This window comes from Schistocerca americana, chromosome 7 (assembly GCF_021461395.2).
Source record: "Schistocerca americana isolate TAMUIC-IGC-003095 chromosome 7, iqSchAmer2.1, whole genome shotgun sequence".
Lineage (NCBI taxonomy): Eukaryota > Metazoa > Arthropoda > Insecta > Orthoptera > Acrididae > Schistocerca > Schistocerca americana.
In genome coordinates, this window is record NC_060125.1 from 368,599,083 (window position 1) to 368,617,367 (window position 18,285).

The following is an 18,285-nucleotide window of genomic DNA, read 5'->3' on the forward strand; positions in this document are numbered from 1 at the left end:
TTCCATCTTCCTTTCCTGGGCTACTAACAAACTGTGTGTAGGCTGCTAAAAGCAATGGGACACAACGATGAAGCAGATCCACATAAGTCACGCATTTCTGTAGTCAATGTAAACGACACTTTTGGCAGCGTGAAGATTGATCGCCAACACCGGAGTACAGAGGAGGTGGCGTTACCATACGGAGATTTCTTTTCGTGGTCAGGGTATGATGCTGTAATTGTGCTTAAGAAAACGCTAAATGCGGAAGAATATGTACTCATTTTGTAGCATTGTGTACTGAGTACAATAGAGGAACCGTTCGGAGACGATGATTGTATCAGTGGACAATGCTCCCTGTCATAAACCAGCATCTATGAGACAATAGTTTGTGGGCAATAATATTCCTGCAGTCGTCTGGCCTGCTGAGAGGCCCAATCTGAACCCAACAAAACCGTCTGGCATGATTTAGAACGTCGACTTTGCCCGAGGCCCCAGCTTCCAACATGACTACCTCCTCTGACTTCGGCTGCTGGGGAAGAATGGGCTGCCATTCGTCCATATACGTTCACATACCTTACTGAAAGTGTCTCAGTAGAGTTCAAGCCGTCAAAAAGGCTGACGAGCCAAAACATTATGACCAACTGCTTCATAATTTGTTGATCCATCTTTGTATCGCAACACGTCACCGATTCTGCGAAGCATGCATTCGACAGAATGAGATTTTCACTCTGCAGCGGAGTGTGCGCTAATATGAAACTTCCTGGAAGATTAATACTCTGTGCCGGACCGAGACTCGAACTCGGGACCTCTGCCTTTCGCGGGCAAGTGCTCTACCGACTGAGCTATCCAAGCACGACTCACGCCCCGTTCTCACAGCTTTACTTCTGCCAGTACCTCGTCTCCTACCTTCCAAACTTTACAGAAGCTCTCCTGCGAGGTACTGGCAGAAGTAAAGCTGTGAGGACGGGGCGTGAGTAGTGCTTGGGTAGCTCAGTTGGTAGAGCACTTGCCCGCGAAAGGCAAAGGTCCCGAGTTCGAGTCTCGGTCCGGCACACAGTTTTAATCTGCCAGGAAGTTTCATGCATTCGACACTTTGTTGGTAAGTTTGTGAAGATATTTTGCACCAGATGTCCATGAAAAGGTCATGTAATATCCTTAAATAGCGGGCCGCTGGTTTGTGTACGCAGTGATGGCGCCTGGTACCGACACAAATAGACTCCACTGGATTCACATCAAGCGAATTTTGTGAACAAGACGTCATCATGAGCACACTATCATGTTCCTCACATCACTGTCGCACGGTTCTGGCTCCGAGAGAAGGATAATTATCCCAACGGAGGATGACATCACCGGCCGGCCGATGTGGCCGAGCGGTTCTAGGCGCTTCAGTCTGGAACCGCGCGACCGCTACAGTCGCAGGTTCGAATCCTGCCTCCGGCATGAATGTGTGTGATGTCCTTACGTTAGTTAGGTTTAATTAGTTCTAAGTTCTAGGGGACTGATCACCTCAGATGTTAAGTCCCATGGTGCTCAGAGCCTTTTGAACCATTTGACGACATCATCGGCGGGGAAGACAAGAAGCCTGAAGAGGTGTAGGTGTTCCACAGCTGTCAGAATGTCTCCCATTACCACCAAAGGTCCCATGCGAGCGCAGCTGAATGTTTCCCATAGCGCAATACTGCTCACACCAGCCTGCATCCCTGGTGTGGTGCACATTTCGAAGCGCCGTTCGTGCGAATGACTGCTACTGTGGAGACGACCATCGACCTGATGCAGCGAAAACGTGATTCATCTAACGAGGTGAGACGTTTTCATTGATCCTCGGTCCAGTCTCGACGATCCCGTGGCCACTGCAATCGTAACTGGCGATTTCTTTGGGCCAACATGTGAACACGTAGGGGTTGTCTGCTGCGGAGCCCCATGTTCAACATTGTACGACGAACGGTGTGCTCTCAAACACTTATGCGTGCACCAGCCTTGTGCTCTTTCGGTAGAGATGACATAGACCGTCACCTATCCTGCTTTACAGAGCAGGTAAGCCTCCAAACTCCACGTTCTGTTAGAGTCGTCGACGTCCAACCTCTTATCGCCCAATGGTAGTTTCACTGTCGTTCTGTCACTTTCCATAGACGCTCGCCACGATAGCACGTGAACATTCGCCCACCTACGCCGTTTCGAGATACCCGTTCACAGGCACTGGGTAATAAAAATATTACTTTTGTCAAAGTCGCTTATGTCAGTAGATTTCCCCATTCACTGCCCATGTCGTCGCTAGAATCATTCCCTATCCGTCTTTGATCCGCTTGTACATTTTCCTTACCCCACGTCCCCACCAGGCGACATCCAACCTTGCGGTGGGCAGCAGTCATAACGTTTTGGTTGATCATTACCGATTGTAAAGTCCACTGACATGTATTCGGATACTTTTGATCAGATAGCCTAATTTAATTAGATTGGCCTGATGCAGCTGCCGCGTTCCGTACGTTTTTGGATTATACAATATCAAAACATAAAAGAAATAATTACGTGTTTTGTCTCATCAACCTGAACTAATTTCGCATTCCTCTAACAAAAAAATGGCTCTGAGCACTACGGGACTTAATATCTGTGGTCATCAGTCCCCTAGAACTGAGAACTACTTAAACCTAACTAACCTAAGGACATCACACACATCCATGCCCGAGGCAGGATTCGAACCTGCGACCGTAGCAGTCCCGCGGTTCCGGACTGAGCGCCTAGAACCGCTAGACCACCGCAGCCGTCATTTCCTCTAACAGTTAGGACGCACTAGGTTAGCTTCGAGGGTAGAGAAAACGTCATTCCGTAAAACGAATACTAAGGGCGTTGAGCTAAGGTCTTATGCTAAAAGATTTGTACAAATGCCCGAACGCGAAATACTGCACAGCGTGGTGAAAACCAGGGCCCTCCTATTCAAGGGATGTTGAAGGTGAGGGAAGAGGAGGAGGAGGAGGTGAATACATTTGCCAACGAGTCTAGAAATCTTGTTCTGGAATACAACTTAACCTATGCGAACAGTAGTAAGTAATGTGGTTAATATGATTAGGTAATATGTCAGTGGCACACACATATACGTTCAACATTATTTTAGCAATGTTCTCGTACTGATATTCTGTATATACATACACGCCTCAAAATCAAAACGAAAGACCTAAACAACTGAAGAATTATTGTGGAATGAAGCTGATGATTTATGATTTACGTCGCAATCATGCCAGTCACGTTGAATAATGTGATCCTGCAAATGCACTTCACTTTAACGGAGCCAGCTATAAAATCAAAGAGAATAACGTACAACCGTGATGTTAATAATTAAATAGCGATATGCTAGTTCTTAACGAGACACGTATTCGTTTCATTTCTTTGCAATGCATTTGTGTATCGCAACATAACGATGTACAAAGCAAAGAGATCTCCCGCAGCTACAGATTACAAACCGCGCACTTTGGAACATGTTACCAATGGCTTTCACAAACGTCTTACTCCACTGTACGGTACTTCGAGCTCGGGCATTAAGCAGCTACGGTGGGTAATAGAGAGTGACAAGTCGGTGCGCCCGTGTGTTTAAAAACTATACCTTCAGGAGGTCACACCTGTGTGCTGTCAGAATTACGCCCAAATTTTCGCTCAGGGTCGATTGCTGGGGTTGATGTCTTTCAAGTGCTCTTTTTTCACCCTAAAATATGAGGTCAAGTTGGTGATGTTTCATCGTCACTTACAGAGAAAGCCGACGGCCTTGCCACGTCGGAAACACCGCTTCCCGCCTGATCACCAGAGTTAAGCAAAATTGGGCCCGGCAAGTACTTGGACGGCTGACCGTCCGGGGAAAACCGACTTACAGATGAAAAAAATAAAAAATACTTCAGGCCCAAAGGACCCCGCTATGCCAATCTTGTGACCCAACCTCTGCTATGAAGTCACTCGCATGCAGTATAGAGGGGCATTGGTTCAGGAAACAGCTTTCCGCCCGTTATAGGCTTTCCAGATCTTATAGTCGATTCTCTTCTGTCAGGTAGCTCCTTAAATGGCATCCCGCAGCTGTGTGGACTGCATTCCTGTCCTTACACTAAGGAATTATCCTTGGAAGTTCCGTGAATCGAACCCACGTGCTCCACATGGTAGTCAAACGCGCTGATCACACAGCTGCGGAGGTGGACTTGTTAGAAATAATCGAAAAAACACCTGACTTCTGTGGACACAAAATGTGGAATTAGAGAACGTCACCTCAAGAACATCATTTTCTTAAAAAAAAAAAATCCAATTAGTAACTTCACCCTAAGATAATCGGAAAGTAACCAGTTTCGTCACGAGAAATAGCATTCTTGTCTTAGCCTTTCACTCCGTTGTTTTCCCGCTGAATTAGGTTCGTCTTCACACTGGTTCGTCGCTGACGCCTCTCGCTTTGCTATATCGTTTACCGAGAACGCGGAAAGGTGAAAGGCCTTCACGACGTCTTCTTCGGCGGCAGACTCCCTCCTGAATGTACGCCATTCAGGCCAGAGCAAAGACCGCGCCGGGTTTGCTGTGCAGCGAAGAACGGTTCGCCTGCGGAATGCTTTGCTCATTCGGCGTCGCATCTTGTGCTCAGCAAACCGCGCCCGCCTTCCTTAGACATCCGTTTGATCAAGTTGGACCCGCCGACGCGGAAGACTCGAGCCGAGATGCCTCGAGAACATCCGTTTCCGTTAAAAACTCTCGTTTGGGTATGTCGGGAGACTCAAATAATTAGATGGCGAGCGGATCAAATAAACACTGCTACCTGCAAACCGCTCGCGCCGTCCGAGCATTCCATGAATTATTAGCTACAATAGAGAGCGCCGTCTGGCGTCTTCGGTTAAGTTTCTGGGTACTACGTGTTTTCTTACTGAACATAGTGTGCAACTCAAAATGTGGAAGCCAGATCACTGTTCCACCACTATCCTGAGCTATAAAAATATGAAAGAACAATGTCTTCACTTCAGATACCGTCAACTTGAGATTGAGAAAATTTATTGAGACTTTTGACTTTCTTACATTCCTTCGTACAGATAGTACCACCTTATAGATGGCAGAAAAGTCGTCTTCTTTACGGAGGAGACGGGAAGAGAAAACCTTTAATGTCTGGATTGAGAAATAGAGCGCAGTGTAGGTGAGAATGGAAAAGAAAAATTACTACAGACTTTTTTTCAGAGTGAACGGTTCAGAATGGGGTAGAAATGAAGGAACTATTTCTTTTGACCGCTGTTTTTATTCCAAAAACGGCCGAGCGTTTCTAAGCGCTTCAGTCCGGAACCGCGCTGCTGCTACGGTTGCACGTTCGAATCCTGCCTCGGGCAAGGATGTTTGTATTGTCCCTAGGTTAGTTAGGTTTAAGTAGTTCTAAGTCTAGGGGACTGACGACCTCAGATGTTAAGTCCCATAGTGCTTGGAGCGATTTGTTGCAAAGAAAACTCCACAATACTCTATGTCTGACCGAGTCCATTCTACATTACACTGGTAAAACTGAAAATAAGTCACTCATCAGAAAAGAACATCATGACTGTTGGTGATGTTATTGTGAAGTGAAGAAAAGCTAGTTTTTCACGTATCTCATGAAGTACTGTATATCTTGTGAAGTATGTGTCGTACAGTGTTGTAATTTTGCAGGTACATTTAGTGGTATATGTGGTTATTGTCTGCAAATTGTGTTCCGAATAGAGCTAGTAGCAAAGAAGTAACAAATTAAAACGTCTCTGATGCTGAAATCTTACTGCGTGAAAAGCGAAAATGTAGCAAGCGGCAAACGTTTTTCCCTTTCATTATTTTGTGGAGAATCTCGGCGATAAGAAGTTATGAAAATGCTTGAAATTATGTTTAAAGTTGCTAGGTGCCCTCATTTTGAAATACTGGATGAATATTGTCTGGTAACGTGCTCGCAGCGCTTTATGCTGCCACAAGACACATACATGGTATCTAACTTTAATTATTGTCTTACTGCATTAAGCCTTTAACGTAAGATTATATCAGCAGATTATGACAGCACTTTAAAATTTTGAATTCGGTAAATATTTATATGAAGTACTGAAAATAAAATTTTTGATGCCCCTGTAAGACGCTGTAAGTTAGGTAACCTGGTAGTGGGATTGAACACCGTTTCAGCCGATTAGTAATATACACTGTCCGAAAAAGAATTAGTACAGTTTCCAGATGTTTCTAGTTCAGTCAAGGTGTATTGTTACAACAAAAGTGCATGTGGAGCACATGAAGTGATTACGTTTACAGATGAATAGCAAAAGCCGGCCGAAGTGGCCGTGCGGTTAAAGGCGCTGCAGTCTGGAACCGCAAGACCGTTACGGTCGCAGGTTCGAATCCTGCCTCGGGCATGGATGTTTGTGATGTCCTTAGGTTAGTTAGGTTTAACTAGTTCTAAGTTCTAGGGGACTAATAACCTCAGCAGTTGAGTCCCATAGTGCTCAGAGCCATTTGAACCATTTTTTTTTGAATAGCAAAAGCGGTTCTGAGGTACAAGATACCGACATACGCTGTATGTAGTTTAACCTCCACTGGGGGAGGGGGGGGGGATGCAGATGCTGACTCTGGCACCCAGTTGATCGTACAGATTACAGATGGCAAATACTTACCTGAGATACGTTGTTCCACGCCCGATCCACCTTCCCGCGTACCTCTGCAAGAAGTGTTGATTAACAACTAGCAAGACTCACTTTGTGTCCCGTCATATCCCACACGTGCTCGACTGGAGACATATCCGGAGATCGTGGTTCAAATGGCTCTGAGCACTATGGGACTCAACTGCTGAGGTCATTAGTCCCCTAGAACTCAGAACTAGTTAAACCTAACTAACCTAAGGACATCACAAACATCCATGCCCGAGGCAGGATTCGAACCTGCGACCGTAGCGGTCTTGCGGTTCCAGACTGCAGCGCCTTTAACCGCACGGCCACTTCGGCCGGCCCGGAGATTGTGCTGGCCGGGGAAGTTGCAGAGTAAGTTGGGTTTCACAGGTAGTGTGCGGGCGAGCATTATCCTGTTGGAACGACACATCACCTTCCTGTCGCAAGTACGGGAAAAGAAAAAATCTAATAACATTTTCCATGTATCGACCGCTGATTGGCGTCCCTTCCAGAAACACCGAAAGTGAACGAGAGTTGTAGATTATCGCACGCCAGACCATAAGGCCTGAGATGGGGCCGCCGGCCGGCGTGGTCAAGTGGTTCTAGGCGCTACAGTATGTAACTGCACGACCACTACGGTCGCAGGTTCGAATCCTGCCTCGGGCATGGATGGTTGTTATGTATTTAGGTTAGTTAGGTTTAAGTAGTTCTAAGTTCTAGGGGACTGATGACCTCAGAAGTTAAGTCCCATAGTGCTCAGAGCCATTTGAGATGGGGCCATTGTGTCTTGGACGAACGCACTGTACGAGACAGCGCTCACCAAGTCTAAGTTTTAGGCACAAACGACCACCACTAGGATGCAGACAGAATCCGCTTTCATCGCTGAAGACCATGGCACGCCATTCCATCTTCCAAGTAATGCTCTGACGACACCAGTGGAGCCTTGCACGTCGATGCTGTGGCTGTGAGCGGACGAAGAGCCAGAGACGTGCGTTACTGTAGTCCCGCTGCTAATCATCGTTACCTACAACTCGTGTTTACGCGTCTCGTAAGGTCTCTTACCTGTTTTTTGGTAGCTGTAGGATCTGTCATTGCTGCGCGTGCAATACGACGATCCTGGCGGGGGTCTGTGCAGAGTGATGGTCCAGAACCTCGTCTACGGGTGTGAAAATGTCCATATGACCACCGAAACCACTCGTTGCACAACTGACGCAGCATGTCCACCGTGTGTGACAGTTCTCCGAAAGGGCAATCCCGCTACTCTGAAGGCCACAATGCTACCCCTTCAACCTCACTCACTTGGCTCTAGTACGCAAGAGTGCATCTCCGTGACGTGGTTGCCTGCTTGCTTAACACGTTTGCCTTCTGGCCCTAAGAATTCCCTATGAAAGGGTAGACACAGATAGCGCTCTGGTAGTTCAAATGGCTCTGAGGACTATGGGACTCAACATCTGAGGTCATCAGTCCGCTAGAACTTAGAACTACTTAAACCTAACTAACCTAGAGACATCACACACATCCATGCCCGAGGCAGGACCGTAGTGGTCACGCGGTTCCAGACCGAAGCGCCTAGAACCGCTCGGCCACACCAGCCGGCCGCTCTGGTAGCTATGCCGCTATGCTATGTGTTGGCGGACGACACTGAAACCATCATAAGTACATCTATTAAGTCCCAGATGGAATACGCTGTCATTGGGTAAAAATCTACGTCGTCTTTCAAGATGTATTAATTTTTTCCGGCAGTGTAGATTCCTGGAGGCAGCGACGTAGTTGGGAAGACAGTCCGTATGACTGTATCTTGACTAGCGAGCGACGCTGTGCGGCGTCGCAGCAGGCTATGTAACGGCGCTCCGCGTTGTCACTTGCAACCCTCGCCTGCAAATTAACTCGTCGCGCGCTCAGTGCGGCAGCCGTCTCAACGGCCCGGAACACCGCACGACAAACTAACCAATCAGCAGTGCGCCCCCCGCTTAAATTCCTTTAATTTCCACAACAATATTTCCGGCGCCCAATTTTCCCCGGGGACTATCTTGCGCGGGGTCGGTGATCGACCGCGGCGCGTTGCGCGTCTATCGTCGTCATCGCTGCCAAAGCCACCCCGGCCTGCGCCTGCTGCCGCCGCTGCTGTCCATACGAGATGCGGCCGTCCCCTCGCCGCGCGCACACACACGCGCACACGCAGAGAGGGACCCTCTGTCCATGAACCCTACGTTATTTCACATATGACCGGACATGAATTGTACAACACGCTTAACTGATCCCATTGAAAATTTCGCTCCAGCCGTGCGTGCCAAACTCCCATCTCCATCCCCGACAGGCGGGGGGCGGCCCGAGCCCCCCCCCCCCCACCCCCAACCATGGACCCTCTTCAAAAACCGGCCGCCGCCGCCACCGCCGCCCAGCCGGCTCCGTGTCCGACGCACACCCCCTGCTACTAATTGAGCCCGTCGCCCACTGCCACACTAACTGAAACCACTTTCGGCGCCACTGCGCTCTGAGGTTCACCACTCCACTGTCGCCCCACATCTGCGCTGCATATCGTACCTTCTCCTTAATTTTTCTGCAGTATGATAAGAAAATTACACTACTGGCCATTAAAATTGCTACACCAAGAAGAAATGCAGATGATAAACGGGTATTCATTGGACAAACATATTATACTAGAACTGACATCTGATTACATTTTCACGTAATTTGGGTGCATAGATCCTGAGAAATCAGCACCCAGAACAACCACCTCCAGCCGTAATAATGGCCTTTTTACGCCTGGGCATTGAGTCAAACAGAGCCGGACGGGGTGGCCGAGCAGTTCTAGGCGCCATAGTCTGGAACCGCGCGACCGCTACGGTCGCAGGTTCGAATCCTGCCTCGGGCATGGATGTGTGTGATGTCCTTAGGTTAGTTAGGTTTAAGTAGTTCTAAGTTCGAGCGGACTGATGACCTCAGTAGTTAAGTCCCATAGTGCTCAGAGCCAGTCAAACAGAGCTTGGATGGCGTGTACAGGTACAGCTGCCCATGCAGCTTCATCACGATACCACAGTTCATCAAGAGTAGTGACTGGCGTATTGTGACGAGCCAGTTGCTCGGCCACCAATGGCCAGACGTTTTCAATTGGAGAGAGATCTGGTGAATGTGCTGGCCAGGGCAGCATTAGAACATTTTCTGTATCCAGAAAGGCCCGTACAGGACCTGCAACATGCGGTCGTTCATTATCCTGCTGAAATATAGGGTTTCGCAGCGATCGAATGAAGGGTAGAGCCACGGGTCGTAACACGTTATGTGCGCTCATTTGAAACTTCGTGGCAGATTAAAACTCTGTGCCAGAGTGAGACTCGAACTTGGTACTCTTGCCTTTCGGGGCCAGGTACTCAACTGACTGAACCGTTCGAACATGACTCAGGAGCCACTCTCAGAGCTTTACTTTCCCCTTCCCTTTTCATCCCCTATATGCGAAACTTCGCAAAAGCTCTCCTGCATAACTTGCGACTGGCACTCATGGAAGAAAGGATACTGCGGACAGTCCTGGAAGAAAGATTATTTCAGAGAAATGGCTTAGCCACAGTCCGAGCGGTTGTTTCCAGAATGAATTTCCACTCTGCACACTGCGCAGATGTGAAACATCCTCGCTGCCGGACCGGAACTCGAACCCAGGATTTTACGTTTTGCGGACAAATACTCTACCGATTGAGCTATCCAAGCACGACTCACGTCCTGTACTCGTAGCTTAACTTCCGCCAGTACCTCATCTCCTACCTTCCTAACTTCACAGAAGATCTCTTGTACACATTGCAGGAGTAGCATTCCTGGGACAAAGGTTATTCAGGAGACATGGTTTAGCCACAGACTGAGGGGATTGTTTCAAGAATGAATTTTCGCTCTGCAGCTGAGTGTGCACTGATTTGAAACTTCTTGGCAGATTAAAATTGGTTGTCAGACCGGAACTCGTATCTCGTACCCTCGCCCTTCGCAGTCAAGTGCTCTACCGAAAGAGCTTGGATGGCAGAAGACGAGGTACTGGCGGAAATAAAGCTCTGAGGGTGGGTAGGCAGTCTTACTTGGATGGCTCAGTCGTTGGAGTATCTGCCGACGAAATGCAAGCGCACCAGTTTCGAACTGTTTTAATCTGCCAGGAAGTTTTATTATTAACACGAGGGCGAACAGAGAGGCCACAGAAATTAAAAAGCAATAAAAAACTACAACAGAAACAAAATTAGACAAGTTGTTGGCCTTAGTGCTAAGTAAAGCAAAAAGCGACAACTGTTTCCCACTACGAGCTCCGTAAGACACGTCAGCAAGTCTCCGCGATCTTAGACAGTGGCACGACTACGTCAAGAACAGAACGTCGCGCGGATACGTTTAAACAGTTCGACTTGCTGAACTTTGCAATTGCTTTCTGACTCATTAGGGCATCTGATAAATGTCTCCATCACCGAAAAACGAAACGTTAGGCACAGAAATATGCCTTGGAACGTGACCTGATGACCATAAAACAAAAATAATCAAAAATGCTATTGTGTATCTATTCACATTTGTTTGTGTATTTTTTCAGTGCATTTTGTTGACCTTCGTGGATGGCCTACTAGCTTTATCAAATGGCGGAGGTACATGACTGCATACTGGAATAGCAGCCACTCTCTCTCCTCTCCCCCCCCCCTCCCCCCCCCCCCCCCCGCTCTCGCTGTCCTCCTGCTCCATCGTCCAGATCTCCCACCCAACGGGTTCCCCTTCTCTCTTTCTGCGTGCGCGCGCGCAAGCCCACAAGCCCACATGAGTGTGTGTGCACGCGCGCGTCCGTGTGGTGTGTCTGTGTGTGTGTGTGTGTGTGTGTGTGTGTGTGTGTGTGTGTATGTGTGCGCGTAATACAGACTCATCAAGAGAGAAATAAGGAAGAGACTTTTTAATCCCACTGTCGTTTGTGTTTATTTCCATATGACTTTTAATATAATTAAGAACATCCCGACATTGGTTCGAACAGGAAATGTTATACAAACCGTGCCCTTTGCTTTCCTCCAACAAGTTACGGGACCTCCACTTTAACGTGAGCTCCAGAACACAGTATACCATTGTATTTGAGATTTTTTCCGGATGCACTTATAGAAGACGAACCGAGCGCAGCTGCATGTAAATCGATGTATGTAGTCCGCAAGCCTTTATACATTGTTTGGAGGCGAGTTCTTAGCACCAATTCTAGTGCTACTCGATCCGATAACATTCATACGTTGACCGACTGAAAAATAACATTTTGCTTACCTCCCTACACGCACCAAGCCCTCATATCTTACTATTATCACCCCTACGAAAAATAGACGAAGATGGAAGCAGAATTTTCACTCAGTCATTCTGAGATAATACTGCAGGACCAAACTGGAATCGAATGCCAGAGGTTAAAGTCACGCACAAAGCAGATGACATTTTGCGAGCAGCAAGTAATTGACACCCTGTAGTTTTGATTTACAATCTATTGAGTAGCAGGATACCTTTCTATAGACCCGTTTCAAATCTCATCAAAGAATTTACGTCCGCAGCTCGTGGTCGTGCGGTAGCGTTCTCGCTTCCCACGCCCGGGTTCCCAGGTTCGATTCCCGGCGGGGTCAGCGATTTTCTCTGCCTCGTGATGACTGGGTGTTGTGTGATGTCCTTAGGTTAGTTAGGTTTAAGTAGTTCTAAGTTGTAGGGGACTGCTGACCATAGATGTTAAGTCCCATAGTGCTCAGAGCCAAGCCAAAGAATTTACATACTGACCTCCCTCCTTCTTTTCCAGCCACGATGAGACAATTAGACTGTAAACATATATTTTTTATGGATTTTTCCATCACTTCCTGCTAGAGCAGTACCATTTTTAAGGTTGAGAAACAAGCAAACTGTTTTTGTTCTATTGATTTTTGTTTACTTCTAATTAGTTTACTGCTTATTGGGCCATCCTCAAGAAACAATTAACTGTCGTCCGCAAGTTACACAAGTTCTTAGGTAACCAAAAAATATAAACAAAGGTACAACTATTTGCACAGAATGTAGTGCATAAAAGTTGTTTTCAAACGTTGTAAATCACACTTTATGCAATGAACAATATTAGACGGAATAAATAATCAAACTGCACAATATTATCGCAAAATGGTTCAAATGGCTCTGAGCACTATGCGACTTAACTTCTAAGGTCATCAGTCGCCTAGAACTTAGAACTAATTAAACCTAACTAACCTAAGGACATCACACACATCCATGCCCAAGGCAGGATTCGAACCCGCGACCGCAACGGTCACGCGGTTCCAGACTGAAGCGCCTTTAACCGCACGGCCACACCGGCCGGCAATATTATCGCTTGACAGGTTATATGGTTATAATGTTGAAATTTGTAAGGCCGTGACATTGGTTGAGAAACTGTCAGACTGAGCACTCTTCATTTATATTGTGCGCCAAACATGTTTTTTAACATTGTAAATCATGCTTTACGCAATGGACAATATTACCTAATAAATAATAATAAATAACCACATTCTTGGAAAAAGTGAAATCATGAATACTTGATTCCGACATTTGCTTTGCAATGTTGCTAAATTACTTCTGTTTTTGGGAAATATTCTTAGGTATCTACAACAGTTCTACACAATGTATATGTCAATGGCGACAGAAGTTGTTCTACAACTCTTTCCATTAAAGCCTTGCTCTAAGCGTGACTCCTACCTACCCGACGGTATATACCATCTGCAACGTCTGTTAACAGGACCGGAAGATATTCGGGCATTTTTCCGAACGGAAAGTACGATAACTGTTGTTTGGGCGTAGCAGACTGGACAAATCTTTTCACCGGGGACAGCTTGCATCGGGCTGCGGTATTGTTACGAAATGCTATTCAAAGTTGCCTGCAGGCCATTACTCACGGAAGTGAAATAGAGAGCTCTCGAAAGAATGCACTCGTAATAATCGGGCTGAGGGTCGGTGCTTGAGAATACTGACGCTTCTCGAGTGGAAGGTGGCCTACTCTGGGCCACGTGGACCGCACGTGCCCTCTCTTACTGCGGGTTTCGACGGAGAGACGCTTGATGCGAGGAAATCTATCCCAGCTTGACCAACAGCATCCAAACGGCACGAAGCGCTTTCTCACCATCAACGGCTTTATCGCTCATCAGCGTCCGCTACATTACTATTTTCGTATCCGTATATCTCACACCCTTTACAGATGCGAGCTTCAGTCTTTTGCAGATGTGAGCGTGGTATACCTTTATTTCATCAACTAATGCTTTGTGTTTGGTTATTGTTGATAAAAAGAAAACGATGAAAGCTTAGGATTTAAGATCCCACCAACGACGAGGTCATTAGAGATGGAACACAAAGTCATACAGGGGCAGGACGGGAAAGGAAATCATCCGTCCTCTGCGAAAGGAACCATCTCGAAATACGCCATAATCAGTTTACAGAATCCACGGAAATCCTAAATGGCCAGACGGGAATTATAAATACCATCCTCTCGAATAGAAATGTAATTGATATTATCGTCTTTTAGTGGTTATCGCTGATTGATGGATTGTTATCCATGATACTCCTGACTGCTCTCCTGAGTATGCTTTCTGGCGGTAAGGCTGTCAGTAAACACGAGGAACTAACAAGATCAGCTTCTGACACAAGACAGTGCTGATACTGCTGCCTCTAACTGAAGGGGTGAGCAGAAGAAAATTGCTAACCCACAAATATATATTTTACGCTATTGCATGTCTTAGGTTCGGCTAAATTCGAAGACAAAAACATAACTACAATAAGACAATTCAATTTGTATAGTAGGAACATATTCTAGCGATAAATGTGGAACTACCTCCTATTAGCGTGTGGTATACTCGAAAACGCATAAGATAACATGATCAAATTAACCCTCACTAAATTGAGATATAGTACTTTCTTCCGCCGACCACTTCGATTGGTAAGGTAAGATCTAGAGCCGGACTGACTAAGAAAGTAATAAGTAAATTAAGAATGGTACTATCGTTTGAAATTTATGTAATCATTTTAATGGTTGCTGTACTGTGGACCGCAAGTTCCTTTTTCTCTTATAGAATTGCATATGTGAAATAATTTTCCTATTTTGATGGGTTGAAAGTCACGAAGTAGCTATTTAACCTACTCAGAACCCGTTGTAATCGATCTAGATCTGGAATCGACTAAAGAAATACGCAGAAGTCTTATGAAGAAATACAATATGAGATCAGTACAGCACACCGCCTGTCCAAAAAGTTACGGGACTGGTTTTATTCCTGGTGTATAAGGGACATTAGTGCATTAACTATGGCGGCAGCTTGAAGCAACAGCTGTAAACAACAGATGTACATTCGACCGCAGTTGTGAGCAGCCAGTGCCAAGTAATGGGCGTGCTACCATAGTGTGTTAACGTTTTTGTGTCATAAATCATAATGGAGCAACATCTCTAAATCAGATGTACAAGACGTTCTCGAGAGTGTTTTGAAAAAGAGAAAAGTGTGTACAAAGTTTATCCGGCACACTCTGACTCCCGACCAAAAACAAGGATCGTGGACTTGACGGAAATGCAAAACGCAGATAATTCTTTCCTGAAAAAAATCATGATGGGTGACGAGACTTCGTGTTATCAATAAGAACCTACCACAAAATTACAGAGTGCATAATTTCACATGAAGGGTCAACGCTTAGACAAAGTCACCGAGCTTCAAGTCAATGTGCCTTTTCTGACAGTTTCACGTGATAATATGAACAGCCGGTGCGTTGTTTTCAAGTAGTGGGAGGCTATTTACAACATCTGAAGCATTAAAACCACCATCTTAACTTTTCTCTATGTTTTCGTTAACCTAATCTCGAAACAATTTGGCCTGAATTGGTGCATTCCAACTGTTTCACACGATTTCCATAGTCTATAACGTGAACAGAACTCTTCACAAATTTTCATTAATTCTGGAGTGTGTTCATGCTGGGGGAACATCACGATCCAGTCAAAGTTTTGGAAGTTTCCACCATTATCATCAATGCACTGTAAGAGGGAGCATTATCCCGCTGGAATATTGGGTAATTATCTGATTACGTAAATTCACTAGAGCACCTACCATTAATTTAACTAAGTAAAACAATTAGTAACGCACACCTGCGCAAGGATAAAACAGTTCTCACGTGTTGCATAACGAGGTATTTTTCTGTTCTAGAACATCCCATTCTGTTTTTCTTCTCTTCTCTTTGATGTTTCTTCTCCTCGTTCTTCTGCTTGAGAATCCTCCTCACCAGTCATGAAAAGAAGACTTCCGATTTTGGGATCCCTCCGCTTCCTTTCTTAAACTAGAGACAATTTTGGCAGAGAGCTTGTCAGAAGCTGCACTGACCGTTTGTTCACCTGCAGCACTGAATGCTAGCACTCCCATACAAGCTGCAACCTGGGTTTCTTTCGCTGGATTAGTGTCTCGAGTCGTGTTGTTATTCTCGAAGAGCTGAAATGCAGTTTCGTCTCCTGACTTTACACGAGAAGGGGCACAATCATCCGCCGAATAAACATTAGGATTGTATGAGATTATACTTCAAATGTTTTTTTTTGCATTCTATGCTGTTGCTGGCCGAAGGTAGGCATTTTTGAATAATCCACTGCAGTGGCGAGTAGCCTACTCTTGCCAGGAATTTCACTAGAAGGCAAGAGTATCGTTAGATCCCACCTCATTACACACGGACAGTTGCCAGCACAGGACAAGGGAGCGAGACCGCGTAATAGGTAACGGCGTATATCAGACTGCGGTCAGTGATTAAAATCGCTTAAATTGGGAGGTGCTTATTTTAAGTCCCACGCCAACAAAAAAAGCTTTCTTGCAGAATACTAAGAAAGAATAGAACAGCAGCAGCGAACGTCTGTCTTAATGTCACTGCGCTCTGCTACAATGGTTAGTCAGTGTCGGTTTCCCTCAAAGTGCAGACAACACAGAAGAATGTGAAGTGCGTACTCCGAAACAGGCTTTTCATGCGCAACTAAAGTGACTCCAAATCAAGTGGCATGACGACTGATACGGGACTGGCGCCGTGAGTTTCTGTTTCCACCCGCTTCCGTGAAATTATAGTGACACTGTTTCCAGTATGACGTCAACTGAGATTATTCTGACGGCCTTTGACGTCTTGACTCGAGAAGGAGAAGATCAGTGTTTAACGTTCCGTCGACAAAGGGCACAAGCTCGGAGTAGGGAAGGAAATCGGCCTTGCCCTTTCAAAGGAACCATCCTTGCATTTGCCTGAAACGGTTTAGGGAAAAATCTAAATCAGGATGGCCGGACGCGGGTATGAACCATCGTCCTCTGGAAGAGGACTCAAATTATGGCAGTGGAATTGAACCAATCACGCGGTAAGAAGAAAACAAAGCAGAAAATTTGGATTTTGAAGCAGATTTCTCGCGGAAATAACATGGCGGCATCAAACACACTTGTGAACACTTGTAACACTTGTAAACGAAGATCCATTTGTAAACCACTTTCGAGTGACAAAAGATAATTTCGAGTAATTGTTGACATGCGCGTCGAGCACTAGTTAAAAAATGCAATACTCGGCTCGAGTACTGGCTCTAGCGAAGCGCTATTTGACATTTGGCGATTATCTGTTCAAATGGTTCAAATGGCCCTCAGCACTACGGGACTTAACATCTGAGGTCATTAGTCCCCTAGAACTTAGAACTACTTAAACCTAACTAACCTAAGGACATTACACACATCAATGCACGAGGCAGGATTCGAACCTGCGACCGTAGCGGTCGCGCGGTTCCAGACTGAAGCTCGTAGAACCGCTCGGCTACACTGGCCGGCGATCATCTGTTGCCTCCCACGTACAACTTCAAAGGCCTTGTGTACTGTGTTGGATACTATTTACAATGGCTTAAAGAAACATTTGAAAAACTAATATTATCATTCTTGCACCCGACGTCACAAGTAGTGTAAATATTAAAGCTATTCTGTAAATTAAATTGGAGTTACTCTTCGTACAAGTGCACTAAAAGACACTGTAACATATCTGGTGATTGGATATTCTACTTCTTTATTAAACCGTAGACGGAAGCTGAAATTGACTGCCACCAGAAACCTTGTGACTTACTCTCTCAAACTCACTGGACAACTGTTTAAATAACACGGAAACCAGAATACATTTTCGAAATTCAACTACGAGATTGGCAGTCGTATGAGGCTACCCCGTTGTAAGGGAAGCAAAGTGGCGGCTTCAAGTTTTAGTGGCGTGGCTAAAAGTAGTATCGCTCGAGTGACGCCACAGGAGTCCGGGTGTTTCCATACAAAGCTTCGATGACGCCTTTGCATTGGCGTCACTTTAGTTGCATGTGGAAAACCGGCTTTAGACATGTACTATTGACTAAACTTCGCTGATGCAGGGTGGCCAAAATAAAAGTGGACCGATGAAATATTTCATGACCCTTCAAGGTAGCCAACAAAACTTACATCATCCATCCCGGGTGTGGAGTACGTTGGGTTGCCTAGCTGAAAGCTAAAACTAAACTCCGACAGAACAGGCCTCGAAAGGCCCATCGGTACCGACCGATCGCCGTGTCATTCTCAGCCAATTGGCGTCATTGGATGCGGATATGGAGAGGCATTTGGGCAGCACACTGCTCTCCCGCCGTTCATGTTTCGTGACCCGAGCCGCTACTTTTCAGTCAAATAGCTCCTGAACTGGCCTCACAAGGGTTTCAGTACACGCTGCCTGCCAACAG

At 46.0% G+C, this 18,285-nt stretch overlaps 1 protein-coding gene and 1 non-coding gene across 2 annotated transcripts in view; both read right to left on the reverse strand.

The window, feature by feature from the left end:
• Window positions 1-18,285, reverse strand: part of LOC124622943 (paired box protein Pax-6-like) — a 341,169-nt gene that overhangs the window by 202,256 nt on the left and 120,628 nt on the right. The window lies entirely within an intron of this gene.
• Window positions 758-832, reverse strand: Trnas-cga. The gene has a single exon. It is a non-coding gene; the product is annotated as a tRNA-Ser (tRNA).